The sequence below is a fragment of the Mixophyes fleayi genome, chromosome 9 (genome assembly GCF_038048845.1).
Source record: "Mixophyes fleayi isolate aMixFle1 chromosome 9, aMixFle1.hap1, whole genome shotgun sequence".
Taxonomy (NCBI): Eukaryota; Metazoa; Chordata; class Amphibia; order Anura; family Limnodynastidae; genus Mixophyes; species Mixophyes fleayi.
This window is the reverse complement of record NC_134410.1, coordinates 56,671,931-56,689,084: the sequence shown is the minus strand read 5'-3', so window position 1 is coordinate 56,689,084 and position 17,154 is coordinate 56,671,931. Positions and strand designations below refer to the sequence as shown.

Here is a 17,154-nt window from a genome sequence, read left to right as displayed (position 1 = left end):
TGGTCCTTAACAGCAGATAAACCGGCATTATCAGACTCCACTCACGTCTGAGACCTATAATAAAGACTGTACCGCCTATAATGGCAGTAGTTGCACCACTATGCTTTACAGTTTTAAACTTACATTTCTCTAGTCACCATGTCAAATCATACTTTGACATTTTCGTCTTCATAATCATGTTATGTTTTTAGAGCTATATGTATGCCATAGAAACAATAGGGATTGCAGTGGCTATTAAGCCCTTCCTGACAAACCTATGGAGAAATCTTCTTTGCTGCAGTATTTTGTCATTCTCCACCTCTTAGTGTCTGACTATCTTACACTTTTATTATATATTATACATACTTGCAAACACTAGAATGGAATTTCCAGAGATGCGTAGGTACTGAGATGGTGCATCTCTGTAAGCTTGTTGCATGGCAACTTAACATTAGCAGAACAGAAGTTTTAGAATATTGAAAGTATGTCACTTCAATAAATATACGCAGAGTAATAACAGTTAATTGGAATTGTTTTAAAACCCAAAATAGGAGAAGTACTTGGTGAATATTATAAAATAAGAAAACCGTCGAGAAGAAAATTGTCCAGGGTCCAATTTTTAAAACCTGGGACTCTCTCTGGTAATCAAGGAGATTTGTCAGCTGACAACATAAATATTAAAATATTTGCTTATAGTTATGTTACTATAAGAGCTGCTTCCACTTGTCTTTAAAGAGAGGGAAACACTTTTTTTTTTATAAAAGCGCACGTAATTCCGGCATACACACGTCCATATTCAACTACAAGTGAATCTGAAGAAAAGTCTCTTGTTGAATACGGGTCTAAATACACTCTGCTCTCACACACAATGCACTACAGGATACACACAATAAATATGTGGAATTTAAAGTCCCAGCAGAATGCACAGAAAAAAGAAACTGTTCATTTATTGTCATTTGTAAATAATATAGTCATTAATAAAAAATAGAAACAAATGTTTTATTTTTTTCCATTTTTCCCCCTTGAAATACATTCAGTATATCAGGATGTTATTAAGGTCTACTTTACATATTTTACATGCATACACTACCGTCAACACTGTCACTTGGTACTTACACTTGACCTGTAGCTGGTGCAAGTTATACAACAGAAAAATACATAGCTTAGACATGCCCAAAGCTTCGATTTGGTGCTGATTCGTGTGCTAAAGCTTGGCACTCCATGAAATCGTAGGCTGTCATAAGTGTCATTTGCGCTCGAAGATGAATTGCATACACTTACGTTCTCTGGCGTAAAGTTTGCCTGTATGCATGTGCAGAGCAATTTCACGCAACATACAGCACGTAATGGCATTTACGTCCCTTATTGAATCAGGCCCACAGTGTGATATGTTGCTGCCATGTCTGAGTGTCCTCTTCACAAATTAAATTGATGCTCTGTGTTGTCAATAACTTTTATATGCATGACATATGTTTGCAGTTACTTTACAACCCTTCTTTTTCATGTGCAATGTTCCAATAATTATCATTTTAAGAATTATGACATTATATCCATCCTTCACTAAAACCATCTTAGAAACCCCGTCATGAATGTGTTTTTCTCTGCACTATAGGTAACTATTCTACAATTAAACTTAATCTGGTGCATGTAACAACATTATCTCTCAATTTTTAATAATTTCTTCTACACACCGCTTCAACATAACGAGTGAAAAAAACACATCTCTGCAGTAAATTTCCTATTATAAATGACTAATGCTTGACATTTTTTTAGTTTGCAAATATAATTTACAGTTATTGATAGAATTAATAGCTTTTTGTCTTGTCTGTTAAGCATTAAGAAACAGTGATATTAAATCAATATACATATGTGTGCTGCAGTACATTGTTTGTTTCCCTGGTTTAGCAAAGGGTTAATTAGCTGCTGCAGTGAAACAATCTTGAATGCACTGAAAACCAACCATGGAAACCTTATTTTCTTCTTGAAAGGAACTCATTACCTGACTGCAGTCTAGAGATGTTCATCCCATTTAACACGTCCACCATTTTACTGCATTGCCATTGAGGCAGCAAAATGGTACAAAAGGAGAAAATAAATGGTAATAGCTAAGACAGAGAATCCCTCTTGAAATCCTGTTTATTGATTTTCATTAAAATAATGTGCTTGCTACCCTACAGTAGTCAATAGGGTCAAAGGATTTCAAAGGACCACTATCTGCCTCTGAAGGTGAAAGCTTACAAGATTTGAAATATTTGTAGAGAAGTAAAATATCTTTTGAGCTCGGTTTAACCTTATAACAGAGAATTATTGATTAATTAACTGACTGCACAATGTGATATTATAGGTGCCTGACATCCCCCCACTAAACTAAAATTACTGATTAACCCCGTTAAGACTAGAAGTATTTTACACCACTGTGAATAGATTAATTTTCATGGTTTTGCACTGCATCAGTTACCTTTTAATTTTAATTTTACATTTTTTATTATTTTATTTTTTATCTGGGTAGACATTTAGGAGTCTTCTGACTAACAGATCAAATACAACCTGGATCTTTCAGTAACGGCAATATCTGTTATTGTAAGACCCATGTCAGCATTAACCTAATAATAATGCCTTGCCTGAAATGGCTGAATCTGATATCCTATGTCAAGCAGCAGGTCTTCCTACCATTAGGAAATCCCTAAAGAATTCACATGGTGACAATACTTTTACATTGCACATTTAGCATTCAGTTGTGATTGCTGTTTATACACATTTGGCGTTAACCAAAGGAAAAATTCTTGGCTTCAGCTTGGCCCCATTCACTTGGTATAAAATGCTCTGCTCCTAAACGTAACTTACTATTGTTACCTGGGCTGAATTAGTTAATTGGTAAGAAGTGTGTTTTCAAGAATTAAGTAATTAATTAACAAGGAATTTTAATAGTAAATTAAATGGCAAGTCTGGATGGAAGGGGTCATGCTGGACGGAAGGCATGCCATTGACAGTTGTGATTAAGGTATTATGTATTATTTATTATGCATAAATTCATAGTATGGCACTTCAGATATGATGTTTATAAAAATACTTTTGAGTAAATGTGTGAAATCTGAAGAAAAAGGAGTATTTTCTTTATATGCAAAATAATCAAGTCATTTGCATCCTTTGCATTGCAACATGGTTTGTTCATATTCAAATTTACTCCTTTTTTTGCCTTGCTCTCTTTAATGACTCAGGCCCCTGGTAGCTAGTGTTAATCCTGGGGCTAATTTAAAAGGCAGACCCTTATCCTTTTTTATATGATACTGGGTCACTTATAGATTATATATACGTGCACCTACTGGCAGAAAGTGGCCCCAAGGTTATCCGGCAAACACTCTCACACCCGCTTTTCCGGCTACTTTCAGCATATCACTCACTTGCACTACAGTTGACATAGATATATATCTCCACACCCAGAGCTACAGAACTTGTATGAAAGGGTTAAACCAATCACAGTAAAGTGATCGCAACATAACACATAAGGGATACAATAACTGTCTCCTAATTGATCCTCCATCAATGTCGCCAGCAAAGCAGCGGTCCCGCTTCACTTGCACCCGGTGTTTGATAGGCACACAGATTCCCAAGATCCGCTAGCATTCAAGATGAAGGAAGAAGCCTCTGATTCTTCAATCAGTCCAGTGCAAGCCACAACCCCTTACCAGTCCTGTCATCCAGCTTCATAATCACCAAGTCTCTCATCTGGTCTATGGCATTAGCTCTTATTGGCCTCTGACAATTTTCATTGTGGCACTTTGTCTTCAGGCTCTCCAACTGGAGGCTCCTGTCTCTTGGAACTGAGTTAGATTTCCGCTTCTGTTTACTGGGGGGCTAGATTGGGATTTTGGCTCTGCCCATCTCAACTTTGGACACCCTGCTGGTGGTGGTGGCTCCATGCTTTCTGCAATTGTTAGGCTCAAACAGTGAATATCCAATAGAAGAACAAGGGGCCTGATTTATTAAGGATCTTAAGTTGAGAAACTTCTTATTTCAGTCTCCTGGACAAAACCATGTTACAATGCAAGGGGTGCAAATTAGTATTTTGTTTTGCAATTAAGTTAAATACTGACTGTTTTTTCATGTAGCAGACAAATACTTGATAGCTTATTTGTACACTGAAATTTAAAGTTGATTTTTGCGTGCTACATGAAAAAACAGTCAGTATTTAACTTATGTGCAAAACAAAATACTAATTTGCACCCCTTGCATTGTAACATGGTTTTGTCCAGGAGACTGAAATAAGAAGTTTCTCAACTTAAGATCCTTAATGAATAAGGCCCCAGATCCCTGAGGATTAGATTAGCAGGTCTATTCTTACTGCAGTAACCTCATCATTGCCAGTCTGTATATGATCACTCCCTGACTAACCAAATTTTTCAACAGACTCTAGCTGCTCTTCTTCACATAGCCTGGATAATAATCAGGGTCTCAGTCAACGTGCAGCACATCTAGTGAGCAGGCTGCACTAGCCTAGACCATGTGATCACCAGTCAATAACCACTACACTACAAATATAATTAAGAAGTTCAGGGATAGGGGAGGATCTCTATCATCATGACTCCAATAAACTCAGGAATAACATAATTAGAAATAGGGGAGTAAAATGATGTGGCCCCTTAGTAGTTGTTGTTTGGTGATCTCATGTGATCACCAGACAATATCACTCTACACTACATTAAACATTAAGGAGCCCAAGGATGGGATAGTAGTGTTTTGATGCGCAGATGTCCCACATTCTGGCTCCAAGAAATTATGGGGACCCCTCATTAGAAAGAGGATGGTCCCCTCTTTCTGATAATCCCTCTACACTGCAGAAAGTATTGATAAGTCCAGAAATAAGCGGTGGTAATATACAGATCTCCCCCCATCCTGGCTTAATTAAAGTTAGGGATACCCTCATTGGATGCCTTAGGTTGTGTATTTTTTAAAATGGGTTACAGGCTTACACATTTTATGCATGTGATTGAACACAGTGCATACTAGCAAAAAAAAGCATTATCAATTTTAAGTGTAGATATTATGATGAAAACCTCTCAGCTTTTGACTGCTTTGGAAAGGTATATTGAAGCCAAAGCAAGAACCACAAAGTATGTATTAGTGGTGCATTTGCTTTTTGTTCACTGTCTTACAATTTGTTTTGCCTTGTCAGTTGGTATAAGCAAATTAATTAAACAAAGCCTAGGCAGCGAAAAGGTTAAAAGATTGCTAATCCTATATTATAAGAAGACACCATTGCCTCCATATTGACTTAAAAGCCTACTTAACCTCTTTGCTGCACATCGGCTATCATGCAACCAGCATGATATTAAAGTACGACACCAGGCTACGCACAGCGACTCCAAGTTGGCAGTTAGGGATCTGTGCATCATAACATGCGGTGCTGCTAAATATGCATTTCTGCACATCGCAGTGATGCATATTTATGCACCATGCCGAGGCTACTCTGGGAGCCCTGGCAAACTGACCCCTTTCCTGTGATGCTACCACTGGCAGCTTAGCGCTTCTGGTGACAGGAGGAAGTGCTGCATGCATGCGCACAGCACTTTCACTATATTGGATTCTGCAAAGCCAGAGAGACTTCAGCAGAATCCCATAGGAAATGACAGGTAACATGTGAGATGGCGTTACCTGTCTGCATAATGTAAAGCTTATCAAAGGTTTATGCATTGCAGAACATCGCAGTCCCTATATTAATCTATGCGGACTGTGATACTACACGGTATTGTCACGGGCACTAGGAGTCTTTACCCAGGGATCACCAGATGGTAGGCTTACCAGAGCAATGTAGATGGTAATCGAGTACTCTGGTAGCTAGGTGATCACGGAACATGAAATGATGGCCGATGAGATGCTCAGGAAAGTCTATGACTAGCAACACTGGTAATAATGAGGTAATAATACACAAGGAACTGTATGGACAGGGACACGTGAAGATAGTCAGTGGTCTGCGATAGCAAGTTGTACCACTGCTATAGAGAGGAGGAATGTCCAACAGAAACAAGGAGGTGATGAGAGTCAGCGGTCTGCGGGTAGCAAGTTGTACCGCTGACTGAGTGAAGGAATGGAATCCAAGTGGAGGTATCCGGGTAGTCAGTGGTCTGCGGCAGCAAGTTGTACCACTGCTATGTGAGAGGATGATGGAACAGGTGATACCGGAAACAGGGATCAGTGGTCTGACATCAGCAAGTTGTACCACTGAATATATATGTGAGGAGGTGCACTGGGGAAGACTGCAACACAGGATATACACAGGCACCTTATACACGATCCACTGTAATATGCACAATATAGATATACATATAGATATAAATGACTGAGCAGGTCTGCAATCTAGAAAGTCTCTTGAAGTAGTCCAGCACAATTATAACACAGTCAATGATGGCAATAGACTCAGCGGATAGCAGACTCCAGAGAGAACCAAACACAGTCCAGCAAGATATGCAATACACAGCACAGTCAATGAGAAGTATGCATACCGTGGTTCAGCAGTAGCAGTCAGATGGGATAGCAGCGATACCTGAGCGGCGGGAGACCGCCTGGATAGGAAGTCCCTGGATAGGTGAGGCAGCGGTCTAGCAGGTGCAGCGCACAGGTGAGTAGACCAACAGGGACACGAATTCACAGGAGTCAGCAACACGTGGAACTGGACTCATAGGAGACCCAGGAGAATGGAGATGATCCAGCAGAGGGTAGTAGATGAGATACAAATCAAATGCTGACAGGAGAGTAGAGACCAGTGGAACACGTGAAGGCGTGGAGAGTGGATCAGCAGGAGATGGAGGATAGCGCTGACCACAGCAGCAGGACTCAGCGGCACACGGAGGTAACCAGTAGCAACCACAGGAACCAGCAGCGATGGGAAACAGGAGTGCAGCGCAGGGCAGGAGCTGTTGATCACGAAGTGTAGCAGATGGTAATGAAAGCGGCAGGCTCGAGGAAGTCACAGCAAAGATGAGATGAGACTGTAGTGCACGGAGGCAGCGGATAGTAATCAGCTGGCAGTCACGATGTTGAACACAGGCGAGTTGAAAGCAGGAGACTGTAGTGCACGGAGGCAGCGGATAGTATTCAGCTGGCAGTCACGATGATGAACACAAGCGAGTTGCAAGCAGGAGACTGTAGTGCACGGAGGCAGCGGATAGGAATCAGCAAACAGACTTGATGAGAAGCAGGTGAGTGAAGTAAAAGCTGGAGTGCACGGAGGCAGCGGATAGCAATGAGCAAACAGTCACATAGATGTAAAATAACGTAGAAGTGGTTTAGAAGACTGTAGTGCACGGAGGCAGCGGATAGGAATCAGCAAACAGTCATGATGATACAGTTGATGGTAGAAGTGGTATGGAACCACAGTAGTAGAAGTGGTTTGGAAACCACAGGAATCAGCAGCGCTGAATACACGAGTAATACAGGAACACCTTCAGAGACTCATGAGGAATGAGACTCCAAGATCAGGCCACGTGGTGTTGACCACAGGTGCTTAATATAGGGAGTGTTGCCTGATCTGCCAATTAAGTTAAAGGGGTATACACTGAAGTATAGAAAAGGGCTGCGCATGCGCAGACCCTCAGGATGGTGGACGGCCACGGTTCCTAAATGTCCGGGAAGAGGCACTCACGGTCCGGTGAGTGACAGGTATTAGTCTAAACAGAACAAATATACTTGAAAGGAACGGCTGTTTCTGCATCTTTTAAGTGGAAAATTAGCTTAATGCATATACCCCTTAATCACAAGACTGCCCATGTAGCATGACAGATAAACTTTCTCCCCAATCAGAAGAGGTTGGAGGCTTAATTAATGTAAATGTTAAAGAAGAATTATGTTTGACCAAAGCTGACTCTTTTAAGGTTTCTACATTGACACCTTCCACTCCCTCGTTTCACTGATAACGCACTGCCGATATATCTGCACAGAAATGCCATCTACCAAGGAATGCTATATTTATAGCAGTTGACAATGCTACTGATTTGTAAGCTACAAGAAACACTTTTCCATCCAGCTGCTAAAATCTGCTTTTATATGTATCAGGTACCCCGAACCTCTGAGATTGTAACCTCATTTGTCCAGGGCCATCTTTACTTTTCATTTCATGTAATTGTATGTAATTTGTTTATGTCATGATCCCCACAGTGTATAGATCTGCGTAGTATTTCAATGCTTTATTAAAAAAAGATAATAAGAGTATCTTGTTCTCAGCTACATAGAAACTGTAAATATAAACTGAAATATCTCAGGTTCAAGCAGATGGGACTATTATACACATGTAAAAAAATCTTTTATACAGTGCAACTTGTATTTTCTCTTTCAGTACAGTATTAAAACACCACTAAATATAAAATCTGTCAATTTTATATTAATCTATCTCCCCTGTTGACCATTCTGGATGTTGTTAATCATTTTGGCAGGTTTAAAAACATAGAAAAGCCATCTGAAACTGAGGTCAGAAAGGCATTTGATCATAAAAGTAAACATCCATTTACAAGTACCACTCAAAGCAGCAAATTTCTATCTAGCTGCAAAGTAAATAAAAAGTTACAAGTTTCTGTGTAAGTGTGTCTCTAAATGAACATAACATCAGTAGTCGCTCTAGACAGCAATACCAGAACTGGAAAGAAGGATAAAGTAGACATACTTCCATATGAAGAGGCACTTGCAAAGAGGTGAAGTTCTTCTTGAATTACAGTTTTACCCTATTTAATATTGACCAGCTGCAAATGTGACATACATTAATTTCTGCCTCTTTACATGATAGCAATTTTAATAATATGCAACAAGGATTCCCACATGTTTTTGATACATTTTGTCAATGGGAACTTTCTGCTTTAACCATGAGCTATAGATACAGTTGACACACAGGACTTCCTCCACCTACCCTGCTATGGGAGCAGTTCTTGCTTTCATGATACCAGACAACCTCATGAAATTATTTCTGTGTCCCTCTCCACCTTTTTAGAACCAATTATCACTACCTCTAACTAAATAGGCAGAGGGTGACAGACAGGGGCAATGCCAGTTACATACCTCCCAAAAGACTTTTGTGGAACTTTCCCAATTTGCGTTCCTATAAAGGAGCCTTGTGATGCTGCTGGCAGAACTTAGGTGTGATTTGGTTGTAACTAAGTATAGTGTGGTCAGATCAAGTGTGTGGCTTATCTGTGTCTCAATGTTGCTTTTTACAATTTTAGGAGGTATGCAGTGATGTTCCAGCAACTGAAATGTTTGCAGCATAAACTTTTTTTTACCTGTATCTGCTCCCATTGGATGTATGAGGATCTTCAGCAGTCTGTAATAGAGCGGAGAATTAATAAATTCAATTTTTACCTTCTTCATTCTGATAGTTTCATTGCTGTCGATTTGTGGCACTTTAAAGTAATTCTGTTATAGTCTGTGCTATTCTTGCTGTGTGCAATGTTTTAGCAACAGAAGTGCTTCTCCTATAATAGGGAGTTAATGTTTTCTATGAAAAGCTAGGTGTCACTACAAGAGCTTCACAATTCCATGTTTCTGTGGCTTTAAAAACATTGTAGACCAACAATGTGAAACCTGTCTAACATTGGTTGGTGTTGGATAACAGTAGCTACCACCCACAGTAAACCCCAGCCTCTAAAGTGTAAAGGTATACAGCAACAGTATCTGTGATAAGGTCCTAACAGAGGCCTAATTCCCAACATAGCAAGTCCATGCAGTTTATGGACCCATGTTTTAACTTGGGCCAACTTTCATTTAATAACTTAATAGATTACTTTCCTTGCAGATTCAATACTTATGAAGTGATTATTTATGATCAATAAACAGTGCAACTGTCAAGCTTCACTGTGGTTATGAATGGAAGCCATTACGCAGATGCAGAAGCACCCATGCAGGGGAAACAAGAGTGGTATAACTATTGCTGTTGCACAGCTGAATTATTATTGCAGATATTTATTCCTGTGTACACCTCTACTGGCTGGTGTTTAATTCCATGGGCACTTCTGCTGAGCTAGTATTTAATCCTGTGTGCACCTTGGCTACACTGGCATTTAATTATGTAGACATCTTTGCAGGACTGGTATTTATACAGTTGGCACTTTTTTTCTGGGCTGGCATTTCATTCTATAGGTAGCTTTGCTGAGTTGGTATTTAATTCTATGGTGTCTCTGCTGCGTTGATATTTAATGTTGTGTGTACTTCTGTTGTGCTAGTATAGCATTATCTGGGCTTTTATATAGATTAACTGGACTGCTATTTATTCTGGTGGGCACCTCTGTGGGTTCTCTGGATGATATATAATGTATTGACAATCAGCTGAGGGCACTTCTATTGGACTGGTATTTAATAATCTGGGCACTCTGGATAGTATATTTAATATAGGCAAACTGCTAGGCTAGTATATATCATGAATACAGTGTGTTTAATGTATAATAGCACAGACAAACTGCTGGGCTTTTATATAATCATATAGCTACTCTGCTTGAGTATATTATTACCTTGGCACTTTTTCAGTGATTGTAGGTTTTGTCCCCAATGTTGATTGAAGGGGATACTTAGATTAGCACATATTTTTTTCAGACATAAATATGCATAGGCACAAGTTAAATAGGTCCACCTGTATTTGGAGTTGCATTACCCTTAGTCGCATTTCAGCTTGGACATAACTGACTCTCAAGTTAGTACTTCCATGGCAAGCATATAACTTGCACTTCTTTGTGCTGGCACAACAATACTTAGCTCAGGGGGACATGGTTAACTTACTTCTTTGCCTTACTGCACTTGTAAGTAAATGTCCACTCTCAAAGAGCAAAGAGACCGCAGATGTTAGATGGAACTCATATTATTGGCAAAGGTTCTGCTTATCCGCAGTATGACAGATCTTACATGACATGCAAAGTTTCAACATTCTACATTAATGTGGACTTAATTCAACTTTGATGCTTAGGGTCATTACAGTAACATTTTGTAATTTTTGTTGTAATATGCTGTGGGAATCACTTTTTTTTTCCATATGAAATTACACACGTCCATCGTTCACGATGTAGGAAACATTGCTTCAGGTGCACTCCGTGCCCTATTCTATCTAAAACTGGACCTGAATACAAATGAATACCTACCATATATAGTATGGTAACAGAACTTTTTTTAAGTATATCTACTGATAATTGACATTTCTGTCTTATGAAAATGGTTCATTTTATACTCAACTTGTGTCACACTTGAGGGCTCTGAGAAGGTCCCGAAAGGTTGCTCAGGTTGGTACTACCCTTCAATATGTGCGGAATATAATGAAGAGGGAGGTGTTCACCAGTGACTCCCACAAGGGAGTATGGGCTTAGAGGCTCTCTAACCACAGGTTGCGGTCCTCACAGAGGGTCACAAGCGAACCTGTAAAGTGAACCCAGTATGCAGGAACTGGACATACAAGGGAGTAACAGTGGGGCGTAGAAGCCCTAAGATCTGGATGGTTGAGAGGTGAGATACTTTGTAGCTGTGGTAGCTCTTGAAGTTCTGTGGAGTTGAGAACTCCTGCGGTTGCCGTGGAAGTCCTATGGACCTGGGAAGTTCCTAAAATCAGGATGACAGAGAGGTGAGATGTTCTGCAGCTGCAGTTTCTGGGAAAGTCTTGTGGAGCTGGGAAGCCCCTAGAATCAGGATGACCAAGAGGTGGGATGACCAAGAGGTGAGATGTTCTGAAATTTATCTGTAGCAGAATGAAGCACCAGGGCGTCAGGCGCAGAGTGATAGCGAGACCTTCCAGCAGACAGTTAGGAAATTGGGAGATGAATGGAAGAATATCACAGCATGGGATACGGCAGAGGGCATAGAGAAACTGGAGCCAAATCCTGAGAGTGACTGCTAAGTAGTAGAGACCTGAAGATCTGGAACCATTTTTCTGTAGGAGGTGCCTTTTAAACTGGAGCAAGCCAACTGATTGGCCAGACAGTTTGAATACTGAAGATGTGCAGAACCGACCAAGATGGTGATAAGTGAGCTGCGGCGTCCGTCCAGAGATATGCCACCAGCGATGAACAGGTAAGTGGAAGCGGGGGCATCCGTGTGCAATCAGCAGGTCTGAGTGGTGACAATTTGTAATAGTCTGAGTCGAAATATAACACAGTAATCTGCTAATGTCCAACAGGCTTAATACTAAACAATGTGCTCTGCATAATATAGAATCCTGATAAACTATATGTATTAATAAATTAGTACTATACTATTTTCAATATAAATAAATTAACAAAAAGTAATCATTTTTTGCTGGTAAAATGTCACACACCTTGAAATTATTTGCACTTTTTTAACAATGTAGCAATCTTATATTTAAAACCTTGAAAACATGTCAAGAAGCTATGATGTGGGTTCTCACTCCTGCTGTGTAATCACTGGTTTTGGTGGCAGTAGGATATATTTAGAATAAAAAAATGTGGCTAATGCAGTAGAGTACAGTGCAATTGTGACAACGTGGCTGTCAGGGATATGCCCCTCTATCTACTCCCTTATTAGACATCTTATCATATATTCCAACAGTCTTACAATATATCACCTCTATTTTATCAGGAAACCGCTCCTGAACCCCTTTATTCGTCACAAACCACCCTCTGCACACTTGTGACTTGGAAGCCTACTGTAAGGGAACACACAGGATTCCAGCCCAAATCTCACACTCACCTCTTCCTCTAAGGCTACAGACTTCGCTAGTCCCTTCCCAACACAGAGCACGCTTCACACCTCTCAGCAACTGCCACCAGCTACGAATAAGGCCCATTGCAAGCCTATGAATTAATCACCCAATTGCGCACACTCTGTGCTCTGGTAGCTAAACAGTTAACCCCTCAGACACTGATTTCCAATTAGTTAATCCAGACAATTAGTCTGTCTCTTCTAAACAGGCAATGAATTAGATTTAGAGCAATAAGGACATAACTATTAAATTGTTAGATCTAATATACAAAAAGTACAATGCTTACAGAGAATAAAAAAACAGATAAAGATTTGACATACAAGTAAATAATTGCAAACAGCTATAAAAACAAATGGTATGAAAGTACAGAGCATAATTTACTAATCATAATCTGTATGCCTGGGGCAGGCAGAAAAGATGTACTGTCCTTCAATTAGATTGATCCCCAAGAAACTGACAACTTGCCCTTTCCCAACACTGGTTTTTTAAGCAAAATTAAATGGGATGTTCTTCACAAGGGCGTGCTAATGCTAATAGGGGGGCAGGGACGTCCCCTGGGTGTCACTATAGTTTTCTCACAAATATTCTCAAAGTTTTGACCTTTGGGTAACTCTTCACAGATATATCCCAGAGACAAAACTCCCCCTTCAATAAACCGCTTATAATCTCCCACACATTTAAATACCAAACATGATGGAATTATGACAATGTGGCATACTTTTTCCAAAGATATGTGATTATAGCTGCTCCTGGATACCGCCAGTACCTGTCATTCACAACCCTGGTGTGATGTCTGCTCCTCAGTATGGAGTGGCACCCAGATTTCCCAAAATATGAACTATCAAAACATTTTCCTTTGAAGCCCATATTTCTATATACCTGTATAGGCATTCAAATTTGTCCTTTGTCTCCAAGATTCTAACCTAGGCATCTGGCTAAGTCATTTACATTTAGTGTTTTTTTGTGTTTACACTACCTATCGAAAGGAAGTCAATTAGGAAGTGGAACAAAAATAATGGATGTCTGTGATCTGCACATCTTAAGCAGGTCTCCTCACAAAAGGGTTTTCTCAACCTAATTACCTTCTACTGGGCTAATTGTTTCTTTTTTAAAAACATTTGGTCAAACATTTATCTTGAGTTGAAAATCAGGTTCATTTATGTATCAATGTAATATTTTATTTGGGCCCTGGCCTCTAATATTCTTTTTCATCATATCAGATTTATGCTCTCATCCTGACAGTGGCCATGAACTGATTTTATGCCTTAACAACTAATTTCATCCTCACAGCAATTAATGTGAATTGGCTAAAACCAAATTAAATCTGCATCTAGGTTATTCCCACTGACAAAATCATAGAAGATTACATGGCTGGAATCAGAATGCACACAAGAATTTTTTTTATATTTATTGGATTACCCACACACAGTGCAATTGTGGTTTGTCAACTTTGTGAATTTGAACAAATTGAGCCACACAGTACCTTGTATGGACTCCAAAGCAACCACCAAACTCAACTTGTTGGATTGAGCATAATTGTGTATGACAGGAAATCAGGTTGGACACACACTGTTAAATTAGATATTTAACATTTTACCTGAAATAAATACACACCCAAAACCTTAGTTTTCTACTTTGTCAATCACCTAAATTCATCTTGAATCTTCTTGTAATCTGTACTGTAATTTTCTTTTATTCTGTCCTGTAATGCAAGTAATCAAAAATTAAACAAATATTGGCTGGTATGCAAATACGCAATCAGAGTGGCTTGCATTCGGTTGACTGAGATGCAGCCTACTGTAAATAGACTGCATCTCCAGTTGGTGTGTTGTACTTATGTGTGCATACTCCTGCTGTAAGCAACTTGCCCTTGCATGATCCATCTCTCTGGTGTATAGGGGGCAGCAAGTACATGTTATGTTTAACTGTATATTACACTTTGCTTCATTGCACAAACTCATTGTCATTGTTAAACTCACCTGTGTAATCTTACACTTCATTAATTTACAATCCAGGCTCCTGATGTATCTATTTTAATGGGATTAATGAGAATAGAAGAATATAAGTGTTTCCCATTTACCATTTTGTGTCCATATTTTCAATTTTAGATTTCATAATACTTCATTATCTTGTTTCTCTGATGTCTAAACTTGTTCCTTCTATCACCACCTTTGACTAATATAAGAACAGAAGAAAATAAATCCACATCCTCTGATTTCATGCAAGAAAGAGCTCTTTTAATAGGAACACACATAAAGCTGATTAAGCCTTTTGGAGTTCATCAGTTAGCTTAGTCTGAGGTTATTTGATGTAAACAGTGACAGCTCAATTCTTTTTAATGAATTTACGGTAGAGATATGAATGGAATTAACTAATAGGCTATTGACCTCAATTGTCTTCTTTTTCCAATACTTTCATGGGTCTACTAGCGCTGAATGCCTTGTGGGAAAATGTTAAGCTAAACAAGCACTGTTTATATGCAGCCAAATATACAGTTTGGGATGCCTGATAGATGAAATTACCTAACATGTATGTATATATATATATCTCGCTCTCTCTAGATATAATTATATATATATATATATATATATATATATATATATATATATATATATATGTATATATATATATCTAGAGAGAGTGAGATCTTGCCCAATTATACAATATGAGCCTTATTCTGATGATAACATGGTACAGAAGTCAGTATTAGCCCTATCTGAAGTCTAATATTCAGAGTAAACCCTATATCAAGATTCATCTGACCATACTGACTGTCAGGGCCGGGGCTAACATGTCTGGCGCCCTCCTGCAAAAAATTAATTGACGCCCCCCATCATTTATAAATTATTTGTTCATTCAATAATGCTTTTGCGTTTAATACAGATTATAAAGAGAGAATTTTACATATAAATACATTAAACAGCAAACATGAATTGCTATATGAAAAATATTAATGAAGAACATGTATTCTTTGTAATAACATTTTACATTTTTGGCAAATTAGTTAATTGTGCCTCCTCCTTCATCACAGTGACTCCTCCATCATCATACCGTGCCCCCTTATGATCCCACTGTGCCCCTGCAACATCACACTGTGCCCCTTCATCACCACACTGTGTCCCCTTCAACATCACACTGTGTCCCCTTCATCACCACACTGTGCCCCTGCAACATCACACTGTGCCTCCTTCAACATCACACTGTGCCCCTTCATAACCACACTGTGTCCCCTTCAACATCACACTGTGTCCCCTTCATCACCACAATGTGCCCCTGCAACATCACACTGTGCCTCCTTCAACATTACACTGTGTCCCCTTCATCACCACACTGTGCCTTTTCATCACCACACCACACTGTTCCCCCTTGTCATCACCACAATGTTCCCCCTTTTCATCACCACACAGTGTGGTTCCCCCTTGTCATCACCACACTGTTCCCCTTATCATCACCACACTGTGCCCCTTAGCATCACAACACTGTGCCCCTTAGCATCACAACACTGTTGCCTTTAGCATCACAACACTGTGCCCCTTAGCATCACAACACTGTGCCCCTTATCATCACCATACTGTGCTCCTTATCATAACCACACTGTGTCCTCTAATCATCACCATACTGTGCCCCTTATCATCACCACACTTTGTCCCCTTATCATCACCAAACTGTGCCCCACATCATCACTTCATCACCATACTGTGCCCTCCATGCTGCTTGCGTTCTCCTTCACCTGTTTCCTCTTTATCACACTGCGCCCTACATGGTCTCCGTTCCTTTACTTACCTTTCTATTGCCTTTTCTTCTGTTTTCTTTTCTTCTGCCTTCTTTCTTTCTTGTGGCTTCTCCCTGAAAATTTCGGACATGATAACATCACGCCCGACAGTCAGAGCGAACGGGGCAGGGAGAAGGGAAGGATGGCGCCTGGCGCCATAATCAGGTAGTTGTTTTTTGGACCAGCAGACAAGCAGGGTATGGCAGACAGAAGGGAGCGCCTCTCAGGCTTGGTGCCCTCCCTGCCTTGCTTACCCCGCTTACTGCATTCTGCGGGCCCTGCTGACTGTGTAGGGCCTTCTCCAGTGGTATCTTCCCCTCTGCCTTTTACCTCTGCCCTCTCCCTGTGTCCATTTGAAGTTTATGACAGCAACAACTGCATACATACATATTCTAGAGTTTAGAGACCTGTATCTGTAGGATGCCAGCAACTTTATGCAAAATATTCCCTATCTGTCACACTTTTTCTATTTTAGTCTATAAATCTTCAAATATGTGTACACTTTGCATAGTATTTCAGGCTGCTTTGTAGTACACAATTACTTACGTAGATATCCTTTTCTTTGAAATAACAGTTCTTGAGAGATAGAGGTTCATTGTCACTAGGCATAAAAACCTCATAATGACAGTTATTTTGTTCTTGCTGGTTCATATGAATCAATCAATCTATTGACTTAAAGAAAGCTGTTCACATATTGTTTCTGCTGCAGCCAGTTGTAAAATGTAAA

General features: G+C 39.7%; 1 protein-coding gene across 5 annotated transcripts in view; it reads left to right on the top strand.

Annotated features, from left to right (window-relative positions):
• GRIA3 (glutamate ionotropic receptor AMPA type subunit 3) overlaps positions 1 to 17,154 on the top strand; it is a 278,098-nt gene that overhangs the window by 31,111 nt on the left and 229,833 nt on the right. The gene's annotated exons all lie outside the window — the stretch shown is intronic.